Here is a 13,279-nt window from a genome sequence, read left to right as displayed (position 1 = left end):
ATATGGGATTCCTTGAATCACTGGACTTCCCTCCATGGGTTCCATTGTTAATCTTATTTAACTACATCTAATAATGTTCTCCACTTTTTGTTCAAAATTATATTCTTACCTGTGATGGCCTGGGATTCCGATTCGGAGGATGAAACAGAGGAATCCCAGCCTGCACAAGAGTCCCCGCCTCCAGGGCCGGCTGAACTGGGGCAAGGCCTAGATGCTGAAGAACCTGCACCTGTGGCAGTGCATCAGGAGCTGGCCCCAGGTGAAACCCTTCTGGCCCCAGAGAGGCTTGACGACTCAGTGGCCACAGGTGAGCCTCCTCCAGGGCCCAGTAACCCTTCGGCCTCTCCTGATCTGCAGAGGCTTAGGGCAGAGAGGCGAAGGGAACTGGTTGCCCCCAGGAGGAGTGCTCGCCTTAAGGCCAGAGGAGGCGGGGCTCCTGGGGGCCGGGACCGCCCCTGGCCTTAGAAGAGGATAAAAGCCCAGTCAGCCCGGCCCCAGGTTGCGGGAGCAACGTTGTTGTTGGCTTCGGACCTTCCTGTGTTCCTGATCCCTGCTCGGCTCCTGTTCCTGACTATCCGGTACTCCTGTTCCCTGCTCGGCTTCCTGTTCCTGACTATCCGGTACTCCTGTTCCCTGCTCGGCCTCCTGTTCCCGACCATCCGGTGTTCCTGTTCCCTGCACAGCCTCCTGTTCCAGCGTTCCTGTTCCCCGCCCGGCTCACTGCCTCGGACCTTGCCCCTCTTCGTGTGGACTCTGCTACACCCAATGTACCTTACCCCCGGGACCAGCACAGTTTGCTCCCGCCACACCCGCACTCCCCCTTCGTAGGGGTGCGTTCGGGAAGAGCCAGAGGCCATGGCTGAACAGGCGGCTGCACTGGTGGCTTTGGCCCAGGAGAACCAGGCCTTGACTCACACCGTGCAGCAGCTCAGCGACGCGGTTGTGGCACTTCAGCAACGCTTGGAAGCCCTACCGGCTCCTGGGGCCGACGCCCCAGCTCCGGGCAAGTACCCAGTGGCTTTGCCTGAGAAATTTGATGGAGCCCCGGCCAGCTTTCCCATGTTCCTGGCCCAGGCCAAGCTGTATATTCAGGGGCGAGCCCGGAACTTTCCTGACGACCGCACCAAGGTGCACTTTTTGATTAGTTTGTTAAAGGACCAGGCGGCCAAGTGGGCGTTGCCGCTACTCAGGCAAGACTCCCCCTTGCTGGCAGACTATACGGGGTTTTGCAATCGTTTGGAGGCCGCGTTCGGCAACCCCCAGAGAGAGAGTCAAGCCAACCGGGCGATTCGGCGTTTGAAACAGGGCAAGTCCACGGTGGCCACATATACCACGGAGTTTCGGCTGTTGGCACAGGACTTGACCTGGAATGACTCGGCACTGCGGGACCAGTATCTCGAAGGGCTTTCGGACGAGGTACTGGACCAGTTGGCCACAATGGAACGCCCCACCACGCTGGACACTCTCATTCAACGGAGTCTACAAATAGACGACCGGTTGGAGGATCGTCGTCAGGCCCGGGGTCGCCGACACTTCCAGTTCACGGCACCAGCTTTTTCCGACAGCCCCACGGTCACAACTGATTTAACGGAGGAGCCTATGCAGCTCGGAGCAGTGCGGCCACGCCTTTCCCCCACAGAGAAGGCGCGGCGTCGGGAGGGAAATCTCTGTCTTTACTGTGGCGGAAGTGGACACTTCGCTCGGTCCTGCCCTGAGAAACGCCAGCCGCAGGGAAACCGCCAACCCCAGTAGCTGATGGCCCTAGCTACCGGGGGTCCCAAACCGTACAGAATGGGCCCGCACCAATGGACTTGCAACATCTTATGGTTTCGGTACGTTTATACCCTCCAGGGGGGCCCTGGATCCTCACCCATGCTTTGGTAGATTCAGGGGCAACCCGCTCCTATATGGACGCTGCTTTTGCCGCCCATCATCAGGTGCCACTTCGGAACAAGCCAGTACCGGTCCAGGTGGAAGCGATTGATGGACGACTTCTGCGTTCAGGTGCTGTTACTCAGGAGACCCAGCCCCTGGTCCTGTGTCTCCAGCAGCACCGGGAGTTGCGAACTTTGGACATTGCCTCTATGCCGCGCTTCCCCCTGGTGCTCGGGATGGACTGGCTGGAAGCCCACAACGTTCAGATTGACTGGGTCAAACGGACCGTGCACTTCCCAGACCCATGTTCCCATGCTCAATCCGGAACGCTGGCGGCCGCGCCCTCAGAGGAGGCAGCACCCACGCTCCCAGCCGTGTACCAGGACTACCAGGACGTGTTCGAGGAACGGGGGGCAGACCAGCTGCCGCCGCATCGGCCTTTTGACTGCGGCATAGACCTCCAACCCGGAGCGCCTTTACCAGTGAGTCGCTTATATTCCCTAACAGAGCCAGAGCGCGAGGCTTTGCAGGACTTCTTGCGCAAGAACCTGGAGCGTGGGTTCATTAGGCCTTCCACCTCGCCTACCGCGGCACCAGTGCTTTTCGTTAAGAAGAAATGTGGGGAACTCCGCCCTTGCCATGATTACCGAGCCCTGAACAAAATTACCGTCCCAGACCGGTACCCCTTGCCCCTTATCTCGGAGCTGCTGGAGCGGGTGCAAGGGGCACAGGTGTTCACCAAGCTGGACCTCCGGGGGGCCTACAACTTGATTCGGATCCGAGCCGGGGATGAGTGGAAGACAGCGTTTGGGACCCGGTACGGGCAGTTCGAATATTTGGTTATGCCTTTCGGTTTGTGCAACGCGCCTGCTGTGTTTCAACGCTACATCAACCACGTGTTTCAGGACTTGTTAGACAAGTACGTGGTGGTGTATTTGGATGACATACTGATTTACTCCCGTGACCCGGCTCGCCATGAGGGACATGTCCGGACCGTGCTGCAGCGCTTGCGTGAGCACCGTTTGTACGCAAAGCTCAGCAAGTGCGAGTTCCATCAGCGGACTGTGGACTTCCTTGGTCACCGGCTCTCTCCAGATGGGGTGCAAATGGACCCGGGGAAGGTGACAGCGGTTCAAGAATGGGCGGCACCCCGGAACCGCAAGGACCTACAGCGTTTCCTGGGGTTCGCCAATTACTACCGGACCTTCATCGCTGATTATGCTCATCGCACCACCCCGTTGACCCGGCTACTGCGCCCAAAGACGCCGTTTTCCTGGGACAAGGAGGCAGAGGAGGCGTTTCAGGGGTTGAAGGCCTGTTTCCAGAGGGCACCAATCTTACAACATCCTGACCCCTCTCGACCCTTTGTGGTGGAGACCGACGCTTCCAGTACGGCTCTTGGTGCCGTCTTGTCTCAACAGATTGGTCCTGAAGCGCCACTCTTACCCTGTGCCTTCTATTCCCGCCAGCTCCTACCAGCGGAGCGTAACTATACTGTGTGGGAGCGGGAACTACTGGCCATCAAGGTAGCCTTTGAGGTCTGGCGCCACCATCTTGAGGGGGCACGACATCCGGTGGAGGTGAGAACCGACCACCGGAACCTGGAGTACCTCCAGACCACCCGCAAGCTGAACCAAAGACAGATCCGGTGGGCGTTGTTCTTTTCCCGGTTCCAGTTCCGGATCCGCTACATCCCTAGCTCTCAGAATCAGAAGGCGGATGCCCTGTCCCGGAAACCTGAAGACAACACAGACATGGTACAGCAAGCAGAACCCACCACGATCCTACCTCCGGCTGCATTCCTGGCCACCCAGGAGGCGCAACCACTGCAGGTTCGGGTGCGGGAACAGCAGCGGGTCGACGCTTGGGCCCAGGAACGACTCCGGGAGCTGGCTGAAGGGTCCAGCCCACAGTATCCGGGGCTGGTCCTGCATCAGGGCCTTCTGCTGCACCACGGTCGTCTGTACATCCCGCCAGGGCCACTACGGCTGGAGGTTCTCCAGATGGCCCATGATGCCCCAGCAGCGGGGCACTTTGGACGGTATCGGACCACCCATCTGGTCAGTCGAGAGTTTTGGTGGCCCCGCCTGAAGGCTGACGTGGCTCGCTACGTTGCTGGTTGTGATGTCTGCCGGCGCGCCAAGGGACCTACCGGGCGACCCCCCGGCCTACTTCAGCCATTGCCAGTTCCACCGCGCCCTTGGCACACGGTTTCGTTGGACTTTGTAGTGGACTTACCCTCGTCTCGTGGCTGTACCTGCCTTCTGGTTTTCTCCGACCATTTCACCAAGATGGTGCACTGCGCTCCCTGTCCATCTGTACCCACAGCCAAGGAAACTGCTCAGCTGTACCTTCAGCATGTCTTCCGCCTGCATGGCCTACCTGAGCGTGTGGTGTCCGACCGGGGCGTTCAGTTCACATCCCGGTTCTGGCGAGCATTACACCAGACCCTAGGGACAGAGGTCTGCCTCTCGTCAGCCTACCACCCACAGACCGATGGCCAGACGGAACGGGCGAACGCGGTGCTGGAGCAGTACCTCCGGTGTTACTGCAGCTACCAGCAGGATGACTGGGTCGACCACCTGGCATTGGCAGAGTTCGCCTATAACAACGCGGTGAATGCGTCCACCCAGCAGACCCCGTTCCAGGCCAGTTATGGTTATCATCCACGGCTGTTTCCAGAGGTGCTGCCGGCGTCCGCGGTCCCGGCGGTGACGGAGTGGCTTCAAGAGCTCCAGTCCCAGCAACAGCTTTTGGTGGAGCAACTGCACCAGGCCAAGGAAGCATACAAAGCCCAGGCCGACCGCCACCGCCAGGTGGGGCCGGAACTTCGCGTCGGTGACCTGGTTTGGCTCTCCACTCGCCACCTCCACCCCTCTCGACCTTCGCGGAAGTTGGACGTCCGCTTCACCGGCCCGTTCCCTATCGTAGACCAAGTCTCTCCTGTGGCATTTCGTCTCCAGTTACCCGCAACCCTGAAGGTTCACCCGGTCTTCCACAGGTCCCTTTTGAGTCCGGTGGCCCCACCCGACGAGTTCCACCCGAACCGTCCCCGACCGCAGCCAGTGTTGGTTCGGGGAGAGCCTGAGTACGAGGTGGAACGCATCCTGGACTCCCGATACCGCAGGGGAAAGCTGCAGTATCTCATTGACTGGAAGGGGTACGGACCGGAGGACCGTTCTTGGGAACCAGCGGCCAACGTCCACGCACCGGCCTGCCTCCGAGAGTTCCATGCGACGTACCCCGGCAAGCCGGGTCCGGACCCTCGGTTGAGGGGGGGGCCTGGGAGGGGGGATGGTGTGATGGCCTGGGATTCCGATTCGGAGGATGAAACAGAGGAATCCCAGCCTGCACAAGAGTCCCCGCCTCCAGGGCCGGCTGAACTGGGGCAAGGCCTAGATGCTGAAGAACCTGCACCTGTGGCAGTGCATCAGGAGCTGGCCCCAGGTGAAACCCTTCTGGCCCCAGAGAGGCTTGACGACTCAGTGGCCACAGGTGAGCCTCCTCCAGGGCCCAGTAACCCTTCGGCCTCTCCTGATCTGCAGAGGCTTAGGGCAGAGAGGCGAAGGGAACTGGTTGCCCCCAGGAGGAGTGCTCGCCTTAAGGCCAGAGGAGGCGGGGCTCCTGGGGGCCGGGACCGCCCCTGGCCTTAGAAGAGGATAAAAGCCCAGTCAGCCCGGCCCCAGGTTGCGGGAGCAACGTTGTTGTTGGCTTCGGACCTTCCTGTGTTCCTGATCCCTGCTCGGCTCCTGTTCCTGACTATCCGGTACTCCTGTTCCCTGCTCGGCTTCCTGTTCCTGACTATCCGGTACTCCTGTTCCCTGCTCGGCCTCCTGTTCCCGACCATCCGGTGTTCCTGTTCCCTGCACAGCCTCCTGTTCCAGCGTTCCTGTTCCCCGCCCGGCTCACTGCCTCGGACCTTGCCCCTCTTCGTGTGGACTCTGCTACACCCAATGTACCTTACCCCCGGGACCAGCACATTACCATAGTTCTTGTTACATTACAAGTGCTGTTACAATCCTGCTAATGTTTTGAATTGTTCACGGTATTCTCCAAGATAACTTATAGTTTCCCCCCATTCCTTGTGAAAGTTTTGATCTTCTTGGTTTCTAATCTTCCCGGTCATTTCCACCATTTTGGCATATTCCATCATCTTTATCAACCATTCTTTTCTTGTAGGAACTTTATCTTACTTCCATCTCTGGGCAAAAAGTATCTGCACAGCTGTCATCACATACATAAATAGTCTTTTCTGCTCCTTTGGTATTTCTGCCCCTAAAATTCCTAGTGAAAAAGCTTCTGGTTTTTCCACAAAAGTTATTTCAAACATTTCTTAAACTCGTTATATATTATTTCCCAGTATGCTTTTGTTATCTTGCACTTCCACCACATATGGTAGAAAGTGCCTTTCTTCTCTTTACATTTCCAACAAATATTCATAAGAATGCAGTTCAGGCTGGTCTTCCCTTGCTGGTGTTCTCTTGCTCCTTTGAATGATGGATGGGTTTGGAGGCGGGATGAGTGAATCTCAGTGTCTCTCAGTTTCTCATTTCTCCAATCTGAACTTTAGTTCTTCAAATCAGAACTTGCCATTTTATTTTATTTTTTTAAAAGTCTTTCTGATAATTCACCTGCATTTTAGTGCAAATTTTTCCTAATTTATATAATTTGGGGGCAATTTTCCCTCTAATAAACACACAGCTTTATTGCTGTCCATAGACCCAAAAAACACAGTAGAACAATAGTATATATCAACAGTTATTAAGGTGTGAGATCGTCCTTGCTAGTCAACAGAGGCTGCACATACCGATTTTTTATTTTCACTGCCTTCGAGAGGAATTCTGCTACAGCCAGTGTAATAGTATCAGACTTATCCTCAAGGAGGACCTTGACATGAAACGTGTCAGCAATTCCAGGTTGTTCTATTCTAATAAAACCCTTTCCCCCACCATGCTATTTTCACTAATAGATGCACATTTTATTCCTGGGCTGTGCATTCTTGTGTACATTTCCAGGCCTGGAGAATGGCATTGTAAAATTCGGAGGAGTGCGATTTTCGAAGGAGGGCTGTGTTTTGGTTCACGGATTGTGTCGGAAAGGGTGGATTTGAGAGCCTCTCCTTTCAATGCAAACAGAGTAGAAATTCTCCCCACTCCCTAGGCCTAGGTATCCTCTTTCTCCGGCTTGGCTTATGCAACAGTCAACTAGAGTTGAACATTCTTTCAGGAATGGAGGGGGAAAGTAAGTTCCCTGCAGCTGCTTCTTCTTTGGCTGATGGATAGAGCCAGGATGGCTTCCCGGTTGCCTTGATGTTTATTCCTGAAAGGCAGAGGAGTGCAGCCTCTCAGTGTCTCTCGATCCCCTGGCTGATGTAAGATGCCAGAATACACTTTTCTTCTGCTTTTGAAAACGTTGATATCTCTATACAAGTTTTTGTTATGTGAATGGTGCCACGGACCCCTGGCTGTGTAACGTAGAGCCCTTGGGGGTCCCCAGACCCCCAGTTAGGAACTACTGCCTTAGAGTATTAATTGATCAGGTGCTCTACCAACCTACTCAAAGGTAAAGGTAAAGGGACCCCTGACCATTAGGTCCAGTCGTGACCGACTCTGGGGTTGCGGCGCTCATATGCTTGAAATTCATTCTTCTCTGAATTCTGCGATGACCAGACAACGTGTATAAAAATGCATGTGTCAAAGGTGTGCATAAAAATGCAGTTATGAGTGAAAGTAACATACAGAAATTAGGGAGAATTGCTTGCAAAAATGTGTATGTTGGGAGAAATCAGCATGAAAATGCTGGCAAACTTTCATGAAGTTTTATAAACAAGCAAGCAAGCAAGCCACAAATCACTCTAAAATGTGGAGAACTGAATTTAAACCAAAACCAAAATTAACAGATTTGTCCAGCCTTACAATAAACCAAATAAACAAAGAAATAATTCCAGATCAGCCACAGAGCTACATTTCCCCTATATCTATATCTGTCTATCTATCTATCTATCTATCTATCTATCTATCTATCTATCTATCATCTATCATCTATCTATCATCTATCTATCATCTATCTATCATCTATCTATCTATCTATCTATCTATCTATCTATCTATCTATCTATCTATCTATCATCTCTCTCTCTCTCTCTCTCTCTCTCTCTATCATCTATCTATCATCTATCATCTATCATCTATCATCTATCATCTATCTATCATCTATCATCTATCTATCATCTGTCTATTTATCATCTCTCTCTCTCTCTCTCTCTCTCTCTCTCTCTCTCTCTCTCTCTCTCTCTCTCATCTATCTATCTATCTATCTATCTGGAGACTGTTTACCAGGCCCCTAAAGTAGCTTTTCTTGCTTGTCTTCTTTTAATCTGATACCTTGTTGTTTTTCTCGGGCTCCTTCCTTCCTTTGCTCCAGCTGTTCCTTTGCTCCTATGCTTCACTACCCAACACAGAGTAGCTTTTGTGCGTTCCTGACATCCGCAGCAGATGTTTGTCTGACTCCAGTGCTCCTGAGCACCTGTCGGTTTGCCTTCCCCCGCCCTCAAAACTCTTATTTTAAAGAGCCCCTCGGAGCAAACACATCTGGATCTGCTATGGATGGGGGGGGGGAAAGAAACCTGGGGAGGGTGATTTTGAATTTGACATGCCTGCTCCCCACCCCACCAGTCCAAACCACAGCCTCCTCAAGGCTGCCTTTTCAGTGTCACATAGCTCCGCCACTCAATTTTGCATACAACAAGGACCATGTCCTCGACTTCGGACCAACTTAGAGCCAAGAATGACCAGACTGAATTTAAGTCAGAAAAAGTGGGACTTAAATTAACAGAATTTACTTTCTTGTTCAGTGTTTCACCTAGCCTCCATCTAGAATATTGAAGTCCAGCTACATTTGGCACGATGAGTGCATGTGTCTTCTGGTGTGTTAGACCGTTACTTGCTGCCTGAGTGTGCCTGGCTCTGATTTTTATTTTTTTTAAAATGGAGATTCCACTGAGAATTATCAGGGGTTGGGTAAATAAGAGATATATGTACAAGTGCGAACAAGCTGTTATTTATTGAACCAACCACCTTCTACTGATAAATATTTCATCTGTTCAGAAGGTTGCATTACCAACCTTACTGTATGCTTATGAAACATGGACCATTTACAAACGCCATCTCCAACTCCTCAAAAGGTTCTATCAATAGTGTCTCTGAGCATTTTTACACATCACTTGGGAAGACAGGTGAACTAATGCCAGTGTACTGGAAGAAGCAAAGATCACCAGTGCCGAAGCAATGAATCTTCAACATCATCTTCTTTGGACTGGTCATGTTGTGCAGATGCCTCTATTCTGAACTTAAAAATGGAAAGCGTAATGCTGATGGTCAACAAAAGAGGTTAAAAGACTCTCTCAAGGCAAATCTTTAAAAATGTAGTATAAGCACTAGCAGCTAGGAAACACTGGCCTGCGAGCGCTCCAGTTGGAGAACAGCCTTTACCAAAGGTGTCATGGGCTTTGAAGACGCTTGAACTCAGGACGAAGGGGAGAAACATGCTGAGAGGAAGGCACGCTTGGCAAACCCTCACCATGATCAACTCCTGCCCGGAAACCTATGTCCCCACTGTGGAAGGATGTATGGATCCAGAATTGGCCTCCACAGTCACCTATGGACTCATTGTTAAAACCGTGTTCATGGAAGACAATCTTACTTGGCTATGAGTGATGACCAAAGAAGAAGACTGATGAATATTTCATCCATTCAGAAGCTCTGGACTTTTCAGGTGATAAAATTAATTGTGTGTACAAGGAACATGAACTTGTTTCTCTTTGTCGCTTGTCTATCTGTTGTTCAGTGCCTGCAGTGGCATTCTTGTTTTGATTATGATATCAAGAATGGCATAAGCATAGTTTTTACTTTGATGGACGATATAACAAAATGCCTTATGAAGAGAGACTCTTTCTGTGTGAACAACCATTTGCCATTACTTAATACAATGTCCACTATATGCAGACCCAAGAAATCGATTCATAAAACCCCTTTTCAAGAAGGAAACAATTCTAACCAGGGCAGAGAGGGTGAAATGGCTGCTGAGTGATACTGATGATTTTGTGACTTATAAGGTGGATCTCTATGCCTTGGCAGCTAGGAAGATTAGGAAGAATGAACTGGATGGGCTGGATGGGTTAAGTTGCAAAGGGGTCTCAGAGATCTAACTTGAGCATTTTATCTGAGAATTACTTTTTATTCTGTGAAATAAGGAATTTTGGTGGATTTGATCATGGTTTTACTGCACATGTAGCAGCTGCTGTCTCCCCCCGCCCTTCCCTTCTTTGGATGATAACATGGCCTTTGGCTAGCACAATAAAAATTTATGTTATGTTATAGATTTAAGGGGAGGATCCCTTTAAGGGAAGGATGTGGATGGTGCTGTGGTCTAAACCACTGAGCCTCTTGGGCTTGCCGATCGGAAGGTCAGCGGTTCAAATACGGCAAACGGGGTGAGCTCCCGTTGCTCTGTTCCAGCTTCTGCCAACCTGGCAGTTCAAAAGCATACCAGTGCAAGTAGATAAATAGGTACCACTGTGGCGGGAAGGTAAACAGTGTTTTCGTGTACTCTGGCACTTGTCATGGTGTTCCGTTGCGCCAGAAGCAGTTTAGTCATGCTGGCCACATGACTCGGAAAGCTGTCTGTGGACAAATGTCGGCTCCCTCAGCCTGAAAAGTGAGATGAGCACTGCAACCCCATAGTCACCTTTGACTGGACTTAAATGCTCAAGGGTCATTTACCTTTACACCCCCAGAAATTAATAAATACCAGGGTTTTGATTAACTGGGATACAGATTAAAGTGCAGAACTGTGCCGGACAAGGAATTCAGGGAATTCCTAGGCTGGCTTATGCAAACCAACCTAGCTGGGCGAAGAGCAAACCTGTTAACATGACAAAAGTTGGTGATGGGCCACTGGGGAGTGAGATGTTACCAAGGTGATGAGGTGTATGTTTGAGGGGACAGGAAAAGGGTTTCTGGGAAGAAGAATTAGGTAAAAGAGCTGAGATTCACCTTTCCAGGAGGATGGCTGCAGGCTGCTTGAGCTTCTACCTCTTGAAGACTGAAGGTGTAAATAGGTGAATAAACCATATTTCTTAAAGCCACAACAGTCTCCACTGCGTCTTCAAAGGGACACAGACCTTGTGTGGGTGCCTGTGACTCCGTGGGTTCTTGCCACCGCTTGGCAGAGAGAGGGGGCAGGCACCCAACTTTTGTAACGGTATACTTTTTAAAAATACTAATTTTATTTATAATTTTCCTTTATATAGTTTAACAATACTTCCAACATTTCAACCCTCGACTTCCACCCTCCTCTTTCTGAGCTTCCTTCAATTTATTTTATCATTTCCACGTTTGTAACAGTATACTTTAAAAAAACTACCCCCCCCCATGAAATCCTTCGATCTTCACTGCAACCACTTAGCAAACAGCGTTGCTGGAAGGGTTCCCCACCCCCAATAAAATGCATCTGGAATAGATCTTTTTGCTGAAATGTCTGCCACCAATGTCAGTTTCCTCAGATCTTGGCTATTGCCTGTGTCTTCTTCCTGTGCTCCAGCTGACTGTCTGAGACCCTCTCTGCTTTGCAGCATGTTTCCTTCATCCATTTGTATACCTGCCAGTCATTGTCACAAGGAACTTCCTGCTTCATCCCTGCTTGACAAGGTTAAGCCAGACTGATGATCTGCAGTTGTGCTTCACTTCATCTCTCCCTCCTCCACCCTGCTCTCCCCCCCCCCATCCAGATTATTTCTGAGCAAATGTGAACTCTGTGGTATGTGTTCATTGCTGAAGGAAGGCCAAGTGTTAGCCTCTGTATTTCCACATTGGCTAATTCTCCAAGGAGTGAGAATGTAATGACATCTATGGGGTGGAGGGGAGGATAGAGGACACTGCTCTCTCTCCCCCCCCAGCCCCCAACCTTCTCCCCTCCCAATCTTCAGGAATGAACTTTAAAGCCAAATCTGCCTGTCTTACTTAGGCGTCAGTTCACGCACAGCTGGAAATCCTGAGCGATGGGATTGCAAGAATCATACAAAGATATTGTTAGGAGTATTGCTGTCTTGATTACTGAAATGAGCCAATCGCCGGGCAGCTAACAGAATTCAGAGGTACCTGATTCTAGAGCAGATTTATGCTAAGTCATTTTTACCAAAGGTAATGCATGAAAAAAAACACCCACATGTGCCTGGGAGATTCTGTAGGAGGCTGCAAGCCCAGGAAGCACAATAATAGTAATAATAATTTATTATTTATACCCCGCCCATCTGGCTGAGTTTCCCCAGCCGCTCTCCCAATCAAGTGCTAAAAACAATACAGCATTAAATATTAAAAACTTCCCTAAACAGGGCTACCTTCAGATGTCTTTTAAAGATAGGATAGCTGCTTAGTTCCTTCACATCTGAAGGGAGGGTGTTCCACAGGGTGAGCGCCACTGATGAGAAAAGCCCTCTGCCTGGTTCCCCGTAACCTCACTTCTCGCAATGAGGGAACCGCCAGACAGCCTCGGTGCTGGATCTCAGTGTCTAGGCTGAACGATGGGGGTGGAGACGCTCCTTCAGGTATACATGACATCTCCTGTATAATTTTGTTACAGCACAAGTGAGGAGAGTGCTCAGGAAAACCTTCCTATCCCAGTGTTGTTTAGGACCTTTCCACCCTTTAAATGTGGGTCTACCAGTGCTTTATTCTTTTTTAAGGGGGGGGGGAAGGTGTTGGTAATCATCATGAATTCGTTACAATAAGTGCCACACTTTTAACAAAGGGTGTGTGGGTGGGTACTGCATACCATTGCGTACCCCCCTGGGGGGGGGAAGCCCTACATATGGTGGCCATTTCTGACTTTTCAAAGCTCGAAAAGATCTGGGACAACACTGGGATGGGGAGGACGTAATGTGGATGTCCCTCTATTAATGAGACAGGCAGGTGCAAAGCCACATATTGCTCAGGTGTGGACAAGCCCCAGGATGCCGGACTAGGTGGCCTGATCCAGTAGGGATCGTCTTATGTTATTGTGTTACAGTCTCATCCGTATGGCAAGGTGAGATGTGCTGCCGCTGCAGTTTTGAAGAGTTAAAAGGTACGTTTCCCTATTTTGCCGCATCCCGGTATATTATAGGTTGCTTCCAGACTGGTGTTTATTGTGGGATTGGCACTTCTCTCGCATACACCCCCCCCCCGTGACATCAGCATCAAAATGCTGGGCTGTGTTTCATACCTTTTCTATTCAGAGTCACAGTTTTCACAGAAAATCAGGTAAGTAAAAACAAACAAAGAAAAACCTGCTGCCAACGTCCCATTTGCAATGTCTGAACGGCCAGTTTGCAGTATTCAGGCTCCAGCTGGAAGGACCCTTAGACATT

The sequence above is a fragment of the Podarcis liolepis genome, assembly GCF_965112155.1.
Source record: "Podarcis liolepis genome assembly, chromosome: 4".
NCBI classification, from domain to species: Eukaryota; Metazoa; Chordata; class Lepidosauria; order Squamata; family Lacertidae; genus Podarcis; species Podarcis liolepis.
Note: the sequence above shows the minus strand (reverse complement) of the source record.